Source organism: Pseudophryne corroboree, chromosome 5, assembly GCF_028390025.1.
Source record: "Pseudophryne corroboree isolate aPseCor3 chromosome 5, aPseCor3.hap2, whole genome shotgun sequence".
Lineage (NCBI taxonomy): Eukaryota > Metazoa > Chordata > Amphibia > Anura > Myobatrachidae > Pseudophryne > Pseudophryne corroboree.
The window spans coordinates 815,749,090-815,772,741 of NC_086448.1; the positions used below are offsets into that span (position 1 = coordinate 815,749,090).

At 46.2% G+C, this 23,652-nt stretch overlaps 1 long non-coding RNA gene across 1 annotated transcript in view; it reads right to left on the reverse strand.

The window, feature by feature from the left end:
* Positions 1–4,012: 4,012 nt before the first annotated feature.
* LOC134929503 (uncharacterized) overlaps positions 4,013–23,652 on the reverse strand; it is a 141,710-nt gene continuing 122,070 nt past the window's right edge. The window contains exons 2-3 of the long non-coding RNA XR_010178600.1: positions 6,868–6,966; positions 4,013–4,657 (exon numbers count right to left, since the gene is read on the reverse strand). This is a non-coding gene — a long non-coding RNA (uncharacterized LOC134929503). The remainder of the gene's footprint in view (positions 4,658–6,867; positions 6,967–23,652) is intronic.

Sequence of the window (23,652 nt, forward strand, 5' to 3'; positions counted from 1 at the left end):
TCTTCCTTGCTTCCACTTTTGTGCAGTGGAACTACATTTGCTCTCTTCCAGTCCTCTGGAATAGCACCTGTGTTTAGTGACTGGTTAAATAATTCTGTTAAAGGTGTAACCAGCACATCTTTTAGCTCTTTGAGTATTCTTGGGTGTATCCCATCTGGTCCCATTGATTTATCCACTTTTAGTTGTGAAAGTTCTGTTAGGACCTTCTACTCTGTAAATGTACTTTCATCTACCTTATTTTTATGAATGTCCTTGCAACTTAACTGTGGCCCCATCCCTTCTTCTGTAGTAAATACTGAGCAAAAATAATTATTTAGGTGATCTGCTATTGCCTTGTCACCCTCCACCAAATGCTCACTCTCTGTCTTAAGTCTTATTATTCCTCCATTTGATTTTCTTCTTTCACTTATATACGTAAAAAAAGTTTTGCCCCCTTTATCTACTGACTGGGCCTTTTTTTCCTCAGCTTCTGCCTTTGCACGTCTGATCACTTTCTTAGCATCCTTCCGTCTGTCAAGATACACCTCTTTGTCATTATTATTTTGAGTCTGTTTGTATTTCCTAAAAGCCATCATTTTTGCTTTCACACTAGTTGATACTTCTTTTGTGAACCACACTGGCTTCCTTTTCCTGGTGCTTTTCCTAACCCTTTTGATACAAAGATCAGTTGCACTTAGTATGCACTTTTCAGTTTTTCCCACCTCTCCTGCACTCCTTCCAAGTTCCACCAGTCCGCCAATGAATCACTTAAACATCCTACCATTTTTGCAAAGTCAGCATTTCTAAAATCCAACACCTTTGTTTTTGTATGACAGGAGTTGGATCCTGTCTTTATACTAAACCATACTGCTTGATGATTACTGGATCCCAGGTGCTTACCCACATATATGTTGGATATCCTATCACCATTTGTAAGAATTAAATCTAATATTGAATCTTTGCGAGTGGCTCCATCACCAATTGCTTGAGAGATGCTCCCTGTAAGGAATGTAGAAATTTGCCACTTGTAGCTGAACTTGCAAAAGACCCCTCCCAATTTACATCAGGTAAATTAAAGTCTCCCATGATTATGACTTCTCCCTTTAAAGCCATTTTAGTGATGTCCAACAATAGGTTCCTGTCCAAATCCTGCCCCTGGCCTGGTGGTCTATAGATCACCCCAATGCGAATAACATCCTTCTCCCTGGTTTCTATGGTGACCCAAAGGGCCTCAGTTTTGTCTTCAATATTTTGTATTAAAGTAGCATTTATGCTTTTTTTTTACATACATTTGCTACCCCTCCTCCTATTCTTCCTATTCTATCCTTCCTAAATAAATTGTATCCTGGTATAGCTATGTCCTAGTCATGATTTTCATTGCACCATGACTCTGTAATTGCCACAAAATCCAAGTTATCCCTTGTCATTATCGCAGTTAGCTCTGGAATTTTGTCTCCTAAGCTCCTAGCATTTGCACACATAGCTTTAAGAATTTTGTCTGTGCATTTGTTATTTGTAGCCATGTCCAGACTGTACAAAATAAATGACAAGTTTAAAGTTGAAATTACCTGTTTGGGGATGTTGCTGAGTGTTTGATATATATATATATATATATATATATATATATAGAAATGCAGAGTCCACGGCACTCCCAAATCCCAAAGGTATGTATAATGCAATACTAATGCCGGTGCCCTCCCAATGGTAAACAGCGTTGCTGTGTCCAGTAATATATAGTGCAGAGACGGGCGGCACTCTCGGCGTAAGGAATGAAGACAGACATCAGACTTGCTTGTCTGTCTTCATTCCTTACGCCGAGAGTGCCGCCCGTCTCTGCACTATATATATATTCTAATCAGGAATCACACTGTGTCCTTTACACCATGGATCACAACAGCGCAGTAACTACCTATGTGCCAGGTGTGCCTGGCACACAGCGCAGTTACCCTGAGGGCGCACGGCCAGCGGCATGCATGAGTCAAATTGACTCATTACATGCCGTCTGTTGTGTGCCGTGCGCCGCGCTGGAGGGAGAGCAGCAGCCGCGCCGGAGGCAGAGAACTTGAAGGAGGAGGAGGGAGGGGGACTGGAGCCGCAGCAGCGTGATGTCATTGGTAGCGGCACTGCTGCAGCAGTCCTCTCTCCTTTTGTATTGGCTGGCCGGCGCTGCTGTGAATGCTGGGCTGCGGTTCCCTCATCCCAGCATTCTCAGCAGCGGGCAGCCAATGCAGAAGGAGAGGGGAGTGCTGCAGCGGCGCCTCTACCAATTACATAGCGCTGCTGCAGCTCCAGTCCCCCTCCCTCCTCCTCCTTTTCACCTGCGGCTGGCCGGGATCTCTGCCAGCACAAGGAGCCTGACTGCCAGCGGGAGAGATCGTAAGTATATCTCTCTCTCTCTCTCTTTCTGTCTTTCTCTCTCTCTCTCTCTTTCTCTCTCTCTCTCTCTCGTGTGTCTGCCGCAATGTGTAAAAAGGGGGACGCTGGCTGACATAATGTGTACAAAAAGGGGACGCTGGCTGCCGTAATGTGTACAAAAAGGGGACGCTGTCTGCCGTAATGTGTAATAAGGGGGGCGCTGTCTGCTGTAATGTGTAAAATGGGGGACGCTGTCTGCTGTAATGTGTAAAATGGGGGACGCTGTCTGCTGTAATGTGTAATAAGGGGACGCTGTAATGTGTAATAAGGGGGACGCTGTCTGGTGTAATGTGTAAAACGGGGGACGCTGTCTGCTGTAATATGTAATAAGGGGATGCAGTCTGCCGTAATGTGTAAAAAGGGGAACGCTGTCTGCCGTAATGTGTAAAAAGGGGATGCTGTCTGCCGTAATGTGTAAAAAGGGGCTCTACCTGGTGTAGTGGCGCTACTGTGCAGCGTAATTTGAATAATGGAGAGGAGACTACTATGCACCGTAGTATTAATTAGCATTATTTTGTGGCCATGCCCCTTCCCCGTGAAGCCACGTCCCTATATGTTTTCCGCGCGCCTGCGGCGCGCACTGCTCCTGTCTTGCGTAGGGGCCAATGCCGTTTCTTGCACACAGCGCTAAAATACCTAGTTACGGCACTGGATTACGAGTTGCAATCCAAGCTGAATAGGGTCCTTTATCTGCAAAGAATTGCATCTTGCCGGGAGAGAGTTTCATCAAGCTGCAGGCATGGTGGTTTGCAAAGCATCTCCACTGTGCGGAAAAGCTGAGCTGGCCTATTGTTTGCTGCCGTGATCTCATTTGAAAGCAACTCTGTTTTCTTGTCGGTGATTGTTGGTTGATATTCTCCAACGTTTGATTAGTTTTAACTTATCCTCTACCAGGTTTGTCTTCCTCCATAGTCTTCCAAGTCTGCAAAACCTTTTCTTGAGTTTACTTACACTGTTGTCAAACCAAGGGACTTGACGGTCTGGTAAGCAGGGTTGTATGCACATAGGGGAGATAATATCCATTGCAGCAGTCGCATCCCTGTTACAATAATGAAGTAGGGAACAATGATCTTCACACGCCCCTATTACTGGAGAGAGACCCAGGTTTGCTGCAAAATCCTGGGGAGTCATACCCCTCCTTTGACGATACCTGGTCAACTTGAAGGGTAAAGTTCTAGTTCAAGGGGTTTCAAATGAGATCTGAATTGTATGGTGGTCTGACCACATCACTGGGTTTATTTTTAGGTCAGAGACTTATAATCCAATATGGAAGACAAAATCAAGAGTGTGATCAATTTTATGTGTAGCAGATGTGCAGTAGTGTTATGTAGCCATTCAGCAATACCTGTCCAGTGACGACCTCCGATAAGCAAATTTTTATGAAATTTGCTGATGATACAACAATAGCGTGGCTCACATCAGTTGGGGATGAGATGTCGTACAGCAAAGAGGTGGATCGTTTGGTTAGATGGAGTGAGACTAAATTGTTTGTTTTTTAATTCGAAAAAGACTAAAGAAATAATTATTGATTTTAGGTAGACAAATAAGTCTACATTATCACCGTTATTTATTGCAGATCTGCAGATTGAAAGAGTTAAAGATTTTAAGTTATTGGGAACCATCATCTCGAATGATTTGTCTTGGAGTTCTAATGTTTCAGTTATGGTTATGGTTAAGAATGCGCAACAGCGATTGTATTTTTTGAGGATATTGTAGCCAGTGAATTTGCTCAAGAAACATTTAATGAATTTGTACCACTGCGGTATTGAGAATGTCCTAACTTACTGAATTTCAGTTTGAAACGGAAATTGCACCAAAATAGACCGGGTGGTCAAAACAACTGGGTATATTATTAGTACTGAGTTGCCCACCGTTGAAGAACTGTACATCAGGAGCAGTTTACGTAAGTAAATAGTATTTTAAAAGATTGCCAGCATCCTCGTTCTCTCTTTTATATTCGAAAAGGCGTTTCCGCTGTATCAAATCTAGAACCTCACGTTATATTTTTTCTATCTATTATTGTAAGAATGAACCTGGTTGAGGAGTTTTAATCAATATGTTGTTCCTAAATTGTTATGTTATGTGGTTGACCTGGATTGAAATTTGTATTGTTCTGTACAATTTTTTTTTGTTTTTGTACAATGACAGTATCTATCTATCTACAGTGCAACAATTCTTTTTTCTTAGCTTCTCTTTCATCCCTTGTCAGGAATCCTTGGCTATAAACATTATATTCTTTTATGGCCTCTTCTCTGCTCAGTTGCTGCAAAACAGATGGTCATGTCAAATGTATTTAATTTTCTAAATAAATCGATCAATTAATTAATTTAATTAAATAATTTAAATCAATCAATCAATGCTTTATCTGCCTGCCACTACATCCGCTACCTCCATTTCTCTTTACTGCCCTGGGGCCTCTTCTTTTGAAAACATTCTTTCGATAGGGTCTTTCAGTGTCTGCCACTGCTGTGTCGCAATGTATTATAGATATATTCTTTTAAAGTAGCTGCCGTGTTTTTGCCACTGCTTTATCACTTTATTCAGCCAGCCAGCCAGCCAGCTTTTGGCCAATATTGGTGAACAATGGGGGTCATTCCGAGTTGTTCGCTCAATGCTGATATTCGCTATGCAGCGATTTGTTGCAAACTGCGCATGCGCATGGTACGCAGGGCGCATGCGCTTAGTTGTTTAATTAAAAACTTAGCAGATTTGCTGAAGATTCTGCTGCGCTTTTCAGTCGCACTGCTGATCGGTAAATGATTGACAGGAAAGGGGCGTTTCTGGGTGGTAACTCAGCGTTTTCCCGGCGTTTGCTAAAAAACGCAGGCGTGTCAGGGGAAAACGCGGGAGTGTCTGGAGAAACGGGGGAGTGGCTGGCCGAACGCAGGGCGTGTTTGTGACGTCAAACCAGGAACTAAACGGACTGAGCTGATCGCAATCTGTGAGTAGGTCCGGAGCTACTCAGAAACTGCTAAGAATTATTTAGTAGCAGTTTTGCTAATTTTTCGTTCGCTATTCTGCTAAGCTAAGATACACTCCCAGAGGGCGGCGGCCTAGCGTGTGCAGTGCTGCTAAAAGCAGCTAACGAGCGAACAACTCGGAATGAGGGCCAATATTGTGAACTGTGAGGAGGTCCAGATGGGCTGTAAATTAATGTTATTGAGTTTAATAATACTGTAGGAACAAAACAGGCCTATGTTAAATTATTTTGGATGTTTTTGGCATTTTTTTTTAACCAAAAAATCTAGATCCAAAACCAAAACACAGAGGGTGATTTTGACAAAAAAACAAAACACGGGGGTCTAATTTGCATGCAGGGTAAACACTGGCTGCTTTTGGATGTAGCCCACACATGCTGGACATCTTTATTTTTACATTGTAAATTTAGGTTTGAGTTTTAAACAGGTATCCGGACTATAGGTTGGCCAAGAAAATGTTGACAGTCATTCAGTCACCACAAATGGTTGACATGCATTATTTTGACCTTGTCAAAAGGTCAACATAGTCAATAGGTTGACATGTAAAAGGTCAACAGTGCTGTTGGTTGACTGGTACAAAAGGTTGACCGGTTCAAATGGTCGACACACATATGGTAGACACACATATTGTCGACACTGCTCTTTGGGGGGGTAGCATTTTAATCAACTTTTTCATACTTTGCAATCCACGTGGACTATGATTGGGAATAAGGAGGAAGCGCTGTACACCAACTGAGGTTCCACATGCATGATGAAAACTACACCAATTTTTTTTTTTATGTTGTGTTAATCTTCTCACATGTCGACCTTTTGAGCCATCAACCTTTCCTATTGTCTACCTTTTTCATGTCGACCTAATGACCCCGTCGACCATTAGTGGTTGACCTAATGACTGTAGACCTTTTGCATGTATATCTAATGCTCCACAACCGTTTTGAACACCCCATCCACATCTAAATCTCTGTAAACATGCCATATCTGCCCCACCTGCAGTGCAATATGGTTTTACCCAGGTGCAAAGTTGCAGTACTTGCTTTTTTTTGCCTTGCTCCCAAATCAGAATCAGCCTCATAGGGGTATGTTTACTAAAGCTTTTAAAACAGAGAATTACTGATGTAACCCATAGCAACCAATCAGATGCTGTCTATGATTTTCTAAAATGCAATAGAGAAATGATAGACAGCATATGATTGGTTGCTATTGGCAACATCACCAATTCTCTCTTTTAGAAGCTTTAGTAAATTTACCCCATAGTGTATAGACATCATTTATCTTCCCATACGTATCAGATATTGCTGAGGAGACACTCCTTGCACTGAACAGTAGTCTATTCTATACACATATTTGTGTTTCTGACTCTGCCAGGAGATTACATGTATATCTAGGCTGTGGTTCATTGAAATTCTAATCACAATTCCTATAACTTTACTGTGAAATTCTTTTATCAAAGAGTAATTGATACATGAAATACTCTGTGGCGGCTTATATAATTTACCTTAAAATTGGTAGACAGCTTCTGGGGACATGCATACAAATCTAGTCTCTTGCACATGAGGATGTAGTGTTCCTACAGGCACACAGGATGAATTTCAATCTGTATTTCATAACATAAGAGCGGATATGAGCTTCATTAATATTAAATGCAAATATACTGGAAAATCTGTCTGTAAAGGAATGTGCATGTCAAAAATCTTATTTTCGTCTAGACTCTTTTGTCTAAAACATGCATAATGATTATTCAAAAATGCTCCTCTCATTTCCATATTCTAGAGAGGAGCTCACGTTGTATTGCAAGTGTAAATATTTACTCACATAAACTGCAGCCAGTCTATCTATCTATCTATCTATCTATCTATCTATCTATCTATCTATCTATCTATCTATCTATCTATCTATCCCATAGCTACTATCTATCTATCTATCTATCTATCTATCTATCTATCTATCTATCTATCTATCTATCTATCTATCTATCTATCTATCTATCCATCCCATAGCTACTATCTATCTATCTATCTATCTATCTATCTATCTATCTATCTATCTATCTATCTATCCCATAGCTACTATTTATCTATCTATCTATCTATCTATCTATCTATCTATCTATCTATCTATCTATCTATCTATCTATCTATCTATCTAATGAATGAGAACACGTTTGTTTGTTTGTTTGTTTGTTTGTTTGTTTGTTTGTCTGTCTGATTGCCATAAACTCCGAAACCACTGAACCGATTGCGATGCAATTTTCTCCATTGTGTAGATCATTTTCCCAGGTAGGTTTCAGGTTTTACGTATCAGCACAATCAGTCATCAGGGAACTGTGGACGGGGCTCCACGGGGAGAGGTCCACTGCACTAACGGTTCTTTTATGTTGAGATTTCACAATGCCTAGGAGAAAATCTTCACTTGGTCATGATAGTGCTGCAGGTAAAAGGGCACAAATTGCGAAGAGAATTGAGGATAGCCCGGAGAGATAACATCACCACATAGTAAACAGAGAGAGACAGCGTCAAACAGAAACTCCACAGCAGGGAATTACTTGCCTATCCTTGAAAAGAAAGCAAACGTGTTTACACAGAGTATGGAGGGTGAAATCTCTGAAGACAATGTGACCCACCTCTCTTCGCAGAGTGCAACCTCATGTACAAAGGGAGGTGGAAACATATTCAGAGACAGATAGATGACTTGACTGAGATAGCATGTGTCATCGTGTACTCTGGGCAGCTGACATTCTGGTAGGACAGGCAGTGGCGCACCCAGGGGGGGTTTCCGAGCACCCAGAAACCCCCCTCCACTAAAAAAAAGTAGCTGCATGAGTATTATTAATGAGTGTCTAGCGTCCTCTGCAGCCTGCTGTCTTCCTGGTGGCACTTGTAAGTGCAATAAAAGTTTACTTTATTTTAATTATAGTACATATATATCCATGTGCATACATATATACACATGTATATACATACATACATACATATAAACACACACACACACATATGATATATATATACATGTGTATATATATATGTGTACTGTATGTGTTTGTACATATATATATATATATATATATGTATATATATATGTATGCATGTTTAATATGCTATGTATATGTGTATATGTATGTGTGTGTATGTGTATATATATATATATATATATATGTGTAGATATATATATACACACACAGACACACTAGTTTTACGGACCCAGCATATACTGGGTCACCTCAGTCCCCACCCCCGTGATTGGCTCCGCCCAGTTCTGGAAACCCCCCCATGCAAATCCTGCGTTTGCCACTGACAGGTGCTGGGATCCCCACATTGAACTCAGGGCAGCTGGGATCCCCGCATTGTGGAGTGTCCTACTAAGATGAAGTGGACCGCTTACAGATAGTAACTGGACTCATGAGTTCCTGTGACTGACTGTTATCCTTATACTACTGCAGGCACCAAGGCAGCTATTGCATTGTTACTGTATCTGGCGTGCCAGTCACCGACTACCTGTGTATACAGATGGAGCCGCGCTCATCTGATGCAGCGCCATCGCAAACGTTCACTCCCGGCGTGACTAGGTGATCTGGCGCCTAGCCACGCTACGGGAGTGCACAGAGATGCAGTGAATGGGGCGCGTGTGCGTCTCACACGCACGCGCGTCCCCAATGCTGCGATAGGCGTGCCTAGGCTGGCGCCCCCTGCCACAGGCGGAGCCATGACTGGCGTGGCTCCATCTGTATATATATATATAAATATATATATATATATATATCTCCTATATAATAGCCCAGATCTGTGACTCTGTGCCTGTGTGTATAACGCTGGGCGTGGCTAGGAGCTCTCATTGGGTTAGTGGCAGGTCTATCACACCCAGTCCACAGCTGAGTGGGTGAGAAACGCCCTCCCACACACAGGGCCGGCCCTAACCAATATGATGCCCTAGGCAAGATTTTGGCTGGTGCCCCCTAGCACCACCGCTGGTTGCACCTCTTTCCCAGCACCATCACCCCTCACCCATAGCAGTCCTTATTTTGGTGTTTGTACCCCCTATATTTTAAATAGGAACAGTTCGCACATTTGGCGCACAGCGCAAAAAGGGTATGTTTTTGCTCGCAAGGGGCATGGCCACACAATAGTAACCCCAATTCCAATTACGCCACACAGTACTGCAACTTTATTCACATTTGATCATGCAATAGTGTCCATAATTCATATTACATCCCACAGTAGTATTACTTTACCTTATAAACATTACTACTCACAGTAGAGCCCCTTATTCACATTACATCATACTGAATTGCTCCTTAATCACATTACACCACACCCTATTGCTCTTTATTCATATTAGATGACACAATAGTGCCCTTTCTATACGCAACGCCACATAGTAGAGCACCTTATACACATAATGCCACATATTAGTAATGAATTTATACACATAATTCCACACAGTAATGCCCCTTACACATTATTAATGTCCTTATAAACATAATGCGCCTTACACATTATGACAACCTTTATTAATGCCCTTTTACACATAATGTCCCTTACATATAAGCCACACATTATTAATGCCCTTATACACATAATGACACACATAGTGCCCCTTACACATATGTTGCACATTATTAATGCATTTTTACATGACACACATAATGCTCCTTACACATATTCCGAACACTACTGCACAACCAACCCACTCGCATGCACACAGCACTCACACTGCCACTAACACTGTGACCTCTGCCTCTGCTTGGATACAGATGTGTCCTCATAAATCTTGCCTCAATGCTAACGTCGGGCACCTTTTTTTATGAAAATGCATCTTATTTGCATTGCTATGTGGCTAGGATGCACAAGCAGATTCTGCTGATTAAAATGATATGCAGCATGCCTATATACTGTGTGAGACTGTGGCTGTATCTGCATATGAAATGCTACACACAGAATATAGGCATGCCACATATCATTTTAATCAGCAGAAGCTGATGATGCCCCTAGGCATATCAAATGCCCTAGGCAATTGCCTAGTTTGCCTATAGCTATGGCCGGCTCTGCCCACACAGATTACATCCAATGGGAGGCTCTGTCCTATGGCTGCTGTGTTTTCACAGACCAGGATTAGCAATGGGGCTGATGGAGCTGCAGCTCCAGCCCCACACCTCAAAATAGTCCCCCTGCATCTGCAGCAACATACCCTCCAACAATTTACACATAAACATTGATGCAAATTCGAAAAGGAGGCGTGGCTACGGGTACAGTGGCGTGGCCACTCCCCCTTTCCTATACTTTCAATGGAAGTTTGGAGAGTCAAAAATCGGTACAGACCATAAAAAAAGGGACTGTCCCTGCCAAAAAGGTGCAGCTGGAGGGTATGTCACTGCATCTGCAGCAAGTCTCTGCGCTGCAGATAGGGGGGGGGGAAATCCTTTTACTGCAGCGTCCTGTGTCCTGCTGCCAGTCCGCCTGCCCCCTCCACCATCAACAATCCCCACTCCCTAGCCGCAGCGCAGGTGGAACAAAAGCTGCTGCAGCCACCGGCATAGATGTGTATGAAGGCGGCGCAGCGGAAGGCTTTCATAGCCCTCCCTGCGCCGCATACTCTCTGAGCCCTGGAGCCTCCTCTGCGTGTGATGTCACAGAAGTGCCTCCCTGCCACAGCCGCGCCCATATCCCCAGAGGCCCTGACTCCGCAGCACAGCACCTGGCCTGCCGGCCTGGAAGCCCCGAGATGGCTAATATAACGGATAAAGTGGGTGATATCGTGGAGGGTAATGTCTGGACGCTGAGTCAATGTAAAAGGTGACAGTGCTGTGCAGTGCAGTGGGTGTGCAGTCATGGCCAGGGGTAGGGTGTTCGGCACCCCCCTGCAAACTATAAATTTGCACCCTCGCATACTTTATAAGGCACAGCGCACATAATACCCCCTGTAGTAGAGACACTTACACATGTAACGCCCCCTGTACCAGTGACGCTTACACATGTAACACACCCTGTACCAGTGACGCTTACACATGTAACGCCCCCTGTACCAGTGACACTTACACACGTAACGCCCCCTGTACCAGTAACGCTTACACACGTAACGCCCCCTGTGCCAGTGACGCTTACACACGTAACGCCCCCTGTACCAGTGACGCTTACACACGTAACGCCCCCTGTACCAGTGCCGCTTACACACGTAATGCCCCCTGTAGCAGTGACGCTTACACATGTAACGCCCCCCGTACCAGTGATGCTTACATACGTAACCCCCCCTGTACCAGTGCCGCTTACACACGTAACGCCCCCTGTACCAGTGATGCTTACACACGTAATACCCCCCGTACCAGTGATGCTTACACATATAACGCCCCCTGTACCAGTGATGCTTACACATGTAACGCCCCCTGTACCAGTGATGCTTACACACGTAACCCCCCCTGTACCAGTGCCGCTTACACACGTAACGCCCCCTGTACCAGTGATGCTTACACACGTAATTCCCCCCGTACCAGTGATGCTTACACATATAACGCCCCCTGTACCAGTGATGCTTACACATGTAACACCCCCTGTACCAGTGATGCTTACACACGTAACCCCCCCTGTACCAGTGCCGCTTACACACGTAACGTCGCCTGTCCAAGTGCCGCTTACACACGTAACGCCCCCTGTACCAGTGCCGCTTACACACGTAACGTCGCCTGTCCAAGTGCCGCTTACACACGTAACCCCCCCTGTACCAGTGCCGCTTACACACGTAACCCCCCCCTGTACCAGTGCCGCTTACATACGTAACGCCCCATGTACCAGTGCCGCTTACACACGTAACGTCCCCTTTACCAGTGCCGCTTACACACATAACGCCCCCTGTACCAGTGCTGCTTACACACGCAATGCCCCCTGTACCAGTGCCGATTACGCACGTAACGCCCCCTGTACCAGTGCCGCTTACACACGTAAAGCCCCCTGTAGCAATGCCGCTTACACACGTAATGCCCCCTGTACCAGTGCCGCTTACACACGTAAAGCCCCCTGTAGCAATGCAGCTTACACACGTAACGCCTACTGTACCAGTGATGCTTACATACATTATGCCGCAGTCACACATACAAAAGACACATATATATATATATATATATATATATATACAAACACACACACACTGTACATACATTACACACATACACAGTCACACATATATACAGTATACAGAGACACAGTGTATATACACATACACACTCACTCTCTTTCCAGACACTTACCTAATGAAGTATGGCTGGCCGAAGCTGTAGCAGCTCATCCTCCTGCTGCAGCATGGTCCCATCTAGCTCCGCCACTTATTCCCATCTAGCTCCGCCCCCTTTGGCTCCCGCCCGGCCACTGAATGTCACAGGGGAGCGGGGGGAAAGAGGAGGCTTTGTGCTGCCGGCGCCGAGGGGGAGAGGAGGAAGGGCCGTAACTAGGGGGGGGGGGGGGGGGGCTAAGGGGGCATGCGCCCCGGGTGCAGGATTTGAGGGGGCGCCATGGAGTTACAGAGGAGCAGGTTTTTTTTGTTTAGTTTTTTTTACTGGCAGTGCTGTGCTGCTCCAGTGAGACAGCAGACAGCTCCCAGGGAAATGTATCTGAATCACCTGCCTACCCACAACTGGCTCCGACGCTGTGCGGGTGAGCTCCAGTACCTGGGATCTCTCCCATGTTGGCTACTGTCTTAAACTCTCTTCTTTGCCATGCAGTGCTGCGACTAGCGTGCAGTGCACCCTACAAGCTATAGAGGCCCAGTTAGCAGTATCAACCTACGCTTTGCCTCCCAGATGGGGGGATTTGGTGTAGCTTATAGGGGGGGTGTAGTGCAGTGATGTAGTGTACCATAAAGGGAATGTAGTGTGGTCATGTATTGCAGTATATAGGGGCATGTAGTGCACCGATGTGGTGTAGCATATAAGGGGATGTAGTGTATTGATGTAGTATAGCATATAGGGTATGTAGTGGAGTGCATAGGGGCATGTAGTGTAGTGATGTAGTGTACCATATAAGGTATATAGTGCAGTAATGTATTGCAGTATAAAGGGGCATGTAGTGCACTGATGTGGTGTAGCATATAAGGGGATGTAGTGTAGCATATAGGGTATGTAGTGCAGAGCATAGGGGCATGTAGTGTAGTGATGTAATTCAGCGTGTAGGGGATGTAGTTTAGTGATGTAGTGCAGTGGATAGGGGAATGTAGTGCAGTGATGAAGTGTTATGATATAGTGCAGTGGATAGGGGAGTTGCGCAGTGATGAAGTGTTATGATATAGTGCAATGTATGGGGACACACAGAGGAGCATGTAATTGAACACGCTGGTGGGGCATGTGACGCATAAGGCATTTGAGGCACAAAGGGGAATGTTGACCAGTAGTATCTCCTTTTTTTCAAAATGTTTGATAATCTGATTATTTTAGTCTGATAGGGGTGTGTGTGTGTGTGTGTGTGTGTGTGTGTGTGTGTGTGTGTGTGTGTGTGTGTGTGTGTGTGTGTGTTTGTGTGTGTGTGTGCGGGGGGAGGGGGGTTTCAAATTACTGCCTTGCCCCGGGTGACGAAAATCCTAGTTTCCCCCCTGGAGGAGGTTTTGTGCTGTTGGCGCCGCTGCATGTGTGACAGCAGCCGGCAGCAGCAGGGATAGCAGCAGCAGCTCAGCACAAGGATGCAGAGCAGGGAGAACGCCTCTCCTTCCTGGTGCCTCCCTGCACTGCTTCCCTTTGCTGAGCGGCTAGCGCCGGGCCTGTGTGCAGTGTCACTGACACTGCACAGCACTCTCACCTTTTACATTGATTCAGCCAGTCACTCAGTTCTGCCAGCCAGTCACTATTGTTAGCACCAGTGTCCCATCACGCCGCATTACAGGGAAGTAGACGCACTCTATAAACTACAGCTCCCAGCAGCCCTTAGCGCCGAGGCTTTCTGGCCCTTAGGGCTGCTGGGAGCTGTAGTTTATAGAGTTCATCTTCTTACCTGTAATGCGGCGCGTTGGGACACTGGCGCTAACAATAGTGACTGGCTGCTGTGCGAGTCTCCGGGAGAGCCACTGCCAAAGGGAGGACAGCAGCTTAGCTGCTAACAGGTGAAGCAGAAGAAGCATTACCCGCCCCCCCCCCAGTCACAGTACCTCCGGGCCCCATCTGCGGCACCCCCACACCTCCCCTTTAGCACCCGCGGTAGCTCCGGACCCCCTCCCCCACCCGCAGCAACCCCGCACCGGCCCCACCCGCCGCATTCGCCCCTCCACCACCCGGGGCACCCCCGCACCTGCTCCTCCCCCACCCACGGTGGCTCCAGACCCCCACCTGTTGCACCACCGAACCAGCCCCTCCCCCACCTGCGGCACCACTGCAACCGCTCCTCCCCCTCCAGCGGCACCCCCGGATCCCATCCGCGTCTTCTCCGCACCTGCCACTCCCCCAACCAAAGCACCTAGGTGATTCATCAGACCCTGCGTGCGCTGTTCACCCCATTGCAAGGGGCTTCCACCCCTTAACCATTGCACGCCCTTTGTCCGTGCAATATTTAACCACTCACACAATTATGATTGGAGGTAATACTCCATATAATAAAAATATTGCACGCCACAAGGGTGTGCAAGGGTTAAGGGGGCGTAGCCCCTTACGACGATGTGAAGAGCGCCCATAGGGCGCAATGAATCACCTAGTATATACATATATATATATATATATATATATATATACACACAAATGTGACCGGCACTCCAACAGCAAAAAACTAATACCTGGGTGCCCTCCCGTGGCACTACAGAGCCCAGCGGATAGCACAGATTGATGGGCGGCACTCCGAGGATTTGCAAAAGAAGACACACAGCTTACCAAGCTTGTTCTATCAACGTTTCAGGCGCCTTTATTTGCGCCTTTCGTCAGGATGATGAAATGCACAAATAAAGGCGCCTGAAATGTTGATAGAACAAGCTTGGTAAGCTGTGTATATATATATATATATATATATATTCCGCGGCCGTGTTTTGGATTCGGACGCGTTTTGGCAAAACCTCCCTGAAACTTTTTTGTCGGATTCGGGTGTGTTTTGGATTTGTTTTTGTTTTTTTACAAAAACCCCTCAAAAACAGCTTAAATCATAGAATTTGGGGGTCATTTTGATCCCATCGTATTATTAACCTCAATAACCATAATTTCCACTCATTTTCAGTCTATTCTGAACACCTCACAATATTATTTTTAGTCCTAAAATTTGAACCGAGGTCGCTGGATGACTAAGCTAAGCGACACAAGTGGCCGACACAAACACCTGGCCCATCTAGGAGTGGCACTGCAGTGTCAGGCAGGATGGCACTTCAAAAAAAATAGTCCCCAAACAGCACATGATGCAAAGAAAAATGAAAGAAAAAAAGAGGTGCAAGATGGAATTGTCCTTGGGCCCTCCCACCCACCCTTATGTTGTATAAACAGGACATGCACACTTTAACAATCCCATCATTTCAGCCACAGGGTCTGCTGGTGGTCACTGGTCAGCAAAACTCTGCACTGTACTCCTCCTATCTAATATACTGGTGGTCCCCAGTCCCCACAATAAAGCAGTGTGAGCACAGATATATGCAGCACACTGAGCACAGATATGGAGCGTTTTTCAGGCAGAGGAGAGAACGTATAATACTGGTGGTCACTGGTCAGCAAAACTCTGCACTGTACTCCTCCTATATAATATACTGGTGGTCCCCAGTCCCCACAATAAAGCAGTGTGAGCACAGATATATGCAGCACACTGAGCACAGATATGGAGCGTTTTTCAGTCAGAGAACGTATAATACTGGTGGTCACTGGTCAGCAAAACTCTGCACTGTACTCCTCCTATAATACTGCTGGTCCCCAGAATAAAGATATTTGCAGCCCCCTGAAACAAAGTGAGAGGACGCCAGCCACGTCCTCTCACTATCATTTCCAACGCACGAGTGAAAAATGGCGGCTACGCGCGGCTTCTTATATAGAATCCGAATCTCGCGAGAATCCGACAGTGGGATGATGATGTTCGGGCGCGCTCGGGTTAACCGAGCAAGGCGGGAGGATCCGAGTCGCTCGGACCCGTGAGAAAAAAGGTGAAGTTCGGGCGGGTTCGGATCCCGAGGATCCGAACCCGCTCATCACTAATATATATATATATATATATATATACAGTGTATATATATTAGAGATGAGCGGGTTCGGTTCTCCGAGATCCGAACCCCACCGAACTTCACCTATTTTACACGGTTCCGAGGCAGCCTCGGATCTTCCAGCCTTGCTCGATTAACCCGAACGCGCCCGAACATCATCATCCCGCTATCGGATTCTCGCGAGATTCGTATTCTATATAAAGAGCCGCGCGTCACCGCCATTTTCACTCGTGCATTGGAGATTGAACGGAGAGGACGTGGCTGCGTTCTCTCCCTGAAAAGCTCAGTAATCTGTGCTCAGTGTGCTGCAAATATCTGTGCTCAGTGTGCTGAAAATATCTACGTTCTTTGCCTGAAAACGCTCCATATCTGTGCTCAGTGTGCTGCAAATATCTGTGCTCAGCTCTGTGTCAAGTATACTATCTCTGTGCTACATTATTGTTAGCAGTATATAGTAGGACAGTGCAGCATTTTGGTGACCAGCAGTATACATATATAGTAGAGATGAGCGCCGGAAATTTTTCGGGTTTTGTGTTTTGGTTTTGGGTTCGGTTCCGCGGCCGTGTTTTGGGTTCGACCGCGTTTTGGCAAAACCTCACCGAATTTTTTTTGTCGGATTCGGGTGTGTTTTGGATTCGGGTGTTTTTTTCCAAAAAACCTAAAAAACAGCTTAAATCATAGAATTTGGCGGTCATTTTGATCCCAAAGTATTATTAACCTCAAAAACCATAATTTCCACTCATTTTCAGTCTATTCTGAATACCTCACACCTCACAATATTATTTTTAGTCCTAAAATTTGCACCGAGGTCGCTGTGTGAGTAAGATAAGCGACCCTAGTGGCCGACACAAACACCGGGCCCATCTAGGAGTGGCACTGCAGTGTCACGCAGGATGGCCCTTCCAAAAAACCCTCCCCAAACAGCACATGACGCAAAGAAAAAAAGAGGCGCAATGAGGTAGCTGTGTGAGTAAGATTAGCGACCCTAGTGGCCGACACAAACACCGGGCCCATCTAGGAGTGGCACTGCAGTGTCACGCAGGATGTCCCTTCCAAAAAACCCTCCCCAAACAGCACATGACGCAAAGAAAAAAAGAGGCGCAATGAGGTAGCTGTGTGAGTAAGATAAGCGACCCTAGTGGCCGACACAAACACCGGGCCCATCTAGGAGTGGCACTGCAGTGTCACGCAGGATGTCCCTTCCAAAAAACCCTCCCCAAACAGCACATGACGCAAAGAAAAAAAGAGGCGCAATGAGGTAGCTGTGTGAGTAAGATAAGCGACCCTAGTGGCCGACACAAACACCGGGCCCATCTAGGAGTGGCACTGCAGTGTCACGCAGGATGTCCCTTCCAAAAAACCCTCCCCAAACAGCACATGACGCAAAGAAAAAAAGAGGCGCAATGAGGTAGCTGTGTGAGTAAGATAAGCGACCCTAGTGGCCGACACAAACACCGGGCCCATCTAGGAGTGGCACTGCAGTGTCACGCAGGATGTCCCTTCCAAAAAACCCTCCCCAAACAGCACATGACGCAAAGAAAAAAAGAGGCGCAATGAGGTAGCTGTGTGAGTAAGATAAGCGACCCTAGTGGCCGACACAAACACCGGGCCCATCTAGGAGTGGCACTGCAGTGTCACGCAGGATGTCCCTTCCAAAAAACCCTCCCCAAACAGCACATGACGCAAAGAAAAAGAAAAGAAAAAAGAGGTGCAAGATGGAATTGTCCTTGGGCCCTCCCACCCACCCTTATGTTGTATAAACAGGACATGCACACTTTAACCAACCCATCATTTCAGTGACAGGGTCTGCCACACGACTGTGACTGATATGACGGGTTGGTTTGGACCCCCACCAAAAAAGAAGCAATTAATCTCTCCTTGCACAAACTGGCTCTACAGAGGCAAGATGTCCACCTCATCATCATCCTCCGATATATCACCGTGTACATCCCCCTCCTCACAGATTATCAATTCGTCCCCACTGGAATCCACCATCTCAGCTCCCTGTGTACTTTGTGGAGGCAATTGCTGCTGGTCAATGTCTCCACGGAGGAATTGATTATAATTAATTTTAATGAACATCATCTTCTCCACATTTTCTGGATGTAACCTCGTACGCCGATTGCTGACAAGGTGAGCGGCGGCACTAAACACTCTTTCAGAGTACACACTTGTGGGAGGGCAACTTAGGTAGAATAAAGCCAGTTTGTGCAAGGGCCTCCAAATTGCCTCTTTTTCCTGCCAGTATAAGTACGGACTGTGTGACGTGCCTACTTGGATGCGGTCACTCATATAATCCTCCACCATTCTTTCAATGGGGAGAGAATCATATGCAGTGACAGTAGACGACATGTCCGTAATCGTTGTCAGGTCCTTCAGTCCGGACCAGATGTCAGCATCAGCAGTCGCTCCAGACTGCCCTGCATCACCGCCAGCGGGTGGGCTCGGAATTCTGAGCCTTTTCCTCGCACCCCCAGTTGCGGGAGAATGTGAAGGAGGAGATGTTGTTGACAGGTCGCGTTCCGCTTGACTTGACAATTTACTCACCAGCAGGTGTTTGAACCCCAGCAGACTTGTGTCTGCCGGAAAGAGAGATCCAAGGTAGGCTTTAAATCTAGGATCGAGCACGGTGGCCAAAATGTAGTGCTCTGATTTCAACAGATTGACCACCCGTGAATCCTTGCTAAGCGAATTAAGGGCTCCATCCACAAGTCCCACATGCCTAGCGGAATCGCTCCGTGTTAGCTCCTCCTTCAATGTCTCCAGCTTCTTCTGCAAAAGCCTGATGAGGGGAATGACCTGACTCAGGCTGGCAGTGTCTGAACTGACTTCACGTGTGGCAAGTTCAAAGGGCATCAGAACCTTGCACAACGTTGAAATCATTCTCCACTGCGCTTGAGACAGGTGCATCCCACCTCCTATATCGTGCTCAATTGTATAGGCTTGAATGGCCTTTTGCTGCTCCTCCAACCTCTGAAGCATATACAGGGTTGAATTCCACCTCGTTACCACTTCTTGCTTCAGATGATGGCAGGGCAGGTTCAGTAGTTTTTGGTGGTGCTCCAGTTTTCTGTACGTGGTGCCTGTACGCCGAAAGTGTCCCGCAATTCTTCTGGCCACCGACAGCATCTCTTGCACGCCCCTGTCGTTTTTTAAAAAATTCTGCACCACCAAATTCAAGGTATGTGCAAAACATGGGATGTGCTGGAATTGGCCCAGATTTAATGCACACACAATATTGCTGGCATTGTCCGATGCCACAAATCCACAGGAGAGTCCAATTGGGGTAAGCCATTCCGCGATGATCTTCCTCAGTTGCCGTAAGAGGTTTTCAGCTGTGTGCGTATTCTGGAAACCGGTGATACAAAGCGTAGCCTGCCTAGGAAAGAGTTGGCGTTTGCGAGATGCTGCTACTGGTGCCGCCGCTGCTGTTCTTGCGGCGGGAGTCCATACATCTACCCAGTGGGCTGTCACAGTCATATAGTCCTGACCCTGCCCTGCTCCACTTGTCCACATGTCCGTGGTTAAGTGGACATTGGGTACAGCTGCATTTTTTAGGACACTGGTGACTCTTTTTCTGAGGTCTGTGTACATTTTCGGTATCGCCTGCCTAGAGAAATGGAACTTAGATGGTATTTGGTACCGGGGACACAGTACCTCCAACAAGTCTCTAGTTGGCTCTGCAGTAATGATGGATACCGGAACCACGTTTCTCACCACCCAGGATGTCAAGGCCTCAGTTATCCGCTTTGCAGTAGGATGACTGCTGTGATATTTCATCTTCCTCGCAAAGGACTGTTGGACAGTCAATTGCTTGGTGGAAGTAGTAAAAGTGGTCTTACGACTTCCCCTCTGGGATGACCATCGACTCCCAGCAGCAACAACAGCAGCGCCAGCAGCAGTAGGCGTTACACGCAAGGATGCATCGGAGGAATCCCAGGCAGGAGAGGAATCGTCAGAATTGCCAGTGACATGGCCTGCAGGACTATTGGCATTCCTGGGGAAGGAGGAAATTGACACTGAGGGAGTTGGTGGGGTGGTTTGCGTGAGCTTGGTTACAAGAGGAAGGGATTTACTGGTCAGTGGACTGCTTCCGCTGTCGGCCCAAGTTTTTGAACTTGTCACTGACTTATTATGAATGCGCTGCAGGTGACGTATAAGGGAGGATGTTCCGAGGTGGTTAACGTCCTTACCCCTACTTATTACAGCTTGACAAAGGGAACACACGGCTTGACACCTGTTGTCCGCATTTCTGGTGAAATACTTCCACACCGAAGAGCTGATTTTTTTGGTATTTTCACCAGGCATGTCAACGGCCATATTCCTACCACGGACAACAGGTGTCTCCCCGGGTGCCTGACTTAAACAAACCACCTCACCATCAGAATCCTCCTGGTCAATTTCCTCCCCAGCGCCAGCAACACCCATATCCTCCTCATCCTGGTGTACTTCAACACTGACATCTTCAATCTGACTATCAGGAACTGGACTGCGGGTGCTCCTTCCATCACTTGCAGGGGGCGTGCAAATGGTGGAAGGCGCATGCTCTTCACGTCCAGTGTTGGGAAGGTCAGGCATCGCAACCGACACAATTGGAGTCGGACTCTCCTTGTGGATTTGGGATTTCGAAGAACGCACAGTTCTTTGCGGTGCTACTGCTTTTGCCAGCTTTAGTCTTTTCATTTTTCTAGCGAGAGGCTGAGTGCTTCCATCCTCATGTGAAGCTGAACCACTAGCCATGAACATAGGCCAGGGCCTCAGCCGTTCCTTGCCACTCCGTGTGGTAAATGGCATATTGGCAAGTTTACGCTTCTCCTCCGACAATTTTATTTTAGGTTTTGGAGTCCTTTTTTTACTGATATTTGGTGTTTTGGATTTGACATGCTCTGTACTATGACATTGGGCATCGGCCTTGGCAGACGACGTTGCTGGCATTTCATCGACTCGGCCATGACTAGTGGCAGCAGCTTCAGCACGAGGTGGAAGTGGATCTTGATCTTTCCCTAATTTTGGAACCTCAACATTTTTGTTCTCCATATTTTAATAGGCACAACTAAAAGGCACCTCAGGTAAACAATGGAGATGGATGGATTGGATACTAGTATACAATTATGGACGGGCTGCCGAGTGCCGACACAGAGGTAGCCACAGCCGTGAACTACCGCACTGTACTGTGTCTGCTGCTAATATATAGACTGGTTGATAAAGAGATAGTATACTCGTAACTAGTATGTATGTATAAAGAAAGAAAAAAAAACCACGGCTAGGTGGTATATACAATTATGGACGGGCTGCCGAGTGCCGACACAGAGGTAGCCACAGCCGTGAACTACCGCACTGTACTGTGTCTGCTGCTAATATAGACTGGTTGATAAAGAGATAGTATACTCGTAACTAGTATGTATGTATAAAGAAAGAAAAAAAAACCACGGTTAGGTGGTATATACAATTATGGACGGGCTGCCGAGTGCCGACACAGAGGTAGCCACAGCCGTGAACTACCGCACTGTACTGTGTCTGCTGCTAATATATAGACTGGTTGATAAAGAGATAGTATACTCGTAACTAGTATGTATGTATAAAGAAAGAAAAAAAAACCACGGTTAGGTGGTATATACAATTATGGACGGGCTGCCGAGTGCCGACACAGAGGTAGCCACAGCCGTGAACTACCGCACTGTACTGTGTCTGCTGCTAATATATAGACTGGTTGATAAAGAGATAGTATACTCGTAACTAGTATGTATGTATAAAGAAAGAAAAAAAAACCACGGTTAGGTGGTATATACAATTATGGACGGGCTGCCGAGTGCCGACACAGAGGTAGCCACAGCCGTGAACTACCGCACTGTACTGTGTCTGCTGCTAATATAGACTGGTTGATAAAGAGATAGTATACTCGTAACTAGTATGTATGTATAAAGAAAGAAAAAAAAAACACGGTTAGGTGGTATATACAATTATGGACGGGCTGCCGAGTGCCGACACAGAGGTAGCCACAGCCGTGAACTACCGCACTGTACTGTGTCTGCTGCTAATATAGACTGGTTGATAAAGAGATAGTATACTCGTAACTAGTATGACTATAAAGAAAGAAAAAAAACCACGGTTAGGTGGTATATACAATTATGGACGGGCTGCCGAGTGCCGACACAGAGGTAGCCACAGCCGTGAACTACCGCACTGTACTGTGTCTGCTGCTAATATAGACTGGTTGATAAAGAGATAGTATACTACTAATATTATATATACTGGTGGTCAGGTCACTGGTCACTAGTCACACTGGCAGTGGCACTCCTGCAGCAAAAGTGTGCACTGTTTAATTTTAATATAATATTATGTACTCCTGGCTCCTGCTATAACCTATAACTGGCACTGCAGTGCTCCCCAGTCTCCCCCACAATTATAAGCTGTGTGAGCTGAGCACAGTCAGATATATATATACATTGATGCAGCACACTGGGCTGAGCAGTGCAAACAGATATGGTATGTGACTGAGTCACTGTGTGTATCGTTTTTTTCAGGCAGAGAACGGATATATTAAATAAAACAAACAACTGCACTGTCTGGTGGTCACTGTGGTCGTCAGTCACTAAACTCTGCACTCTCTTCTACAGTATCACAGCCTCAGGTCAATCTCTCTCTCTCTCTCTCAACCCTAATCTAAATGGAGAGGACGCCAGCCACGTCCTCTCCCTATCAATCTCAATGCACGTGTGAAAATGGCGGCGACGCGCGGCTCCTTATATAGAATCCGAGTCTCGCGAGAATCCGACAGCGTCATGATGACGTTCGGGCGCGCTCGGGTTAACCGAGCAAGGCGGAAGGATCCGAGTCTGCTCGGACCCGTGAAAAAAACATGAAGTTCGTGCGGGTTCGGATTCAGAGAAACCGAACCCGCTCATCTCTAATATATAGTACAGTACAGTAGGCCATTGCTGTGTATCTTGCAGCTCTGTGTCAAGTATACTATCTCTGTGCTGCATTATTGTGAGCAGTATATAGTAGGACAGTGCAGCATTTTGGTGACCAGCAGTATACATATATAGTACAGTACAGTAGGCCATTGCTGTATCTTGCAGCTCTGTGTCACTTCTAGTATCCTGATCAGTGCTCAATATCTGCTGCATTGTTGTGACCAGTATGTATACTGTAC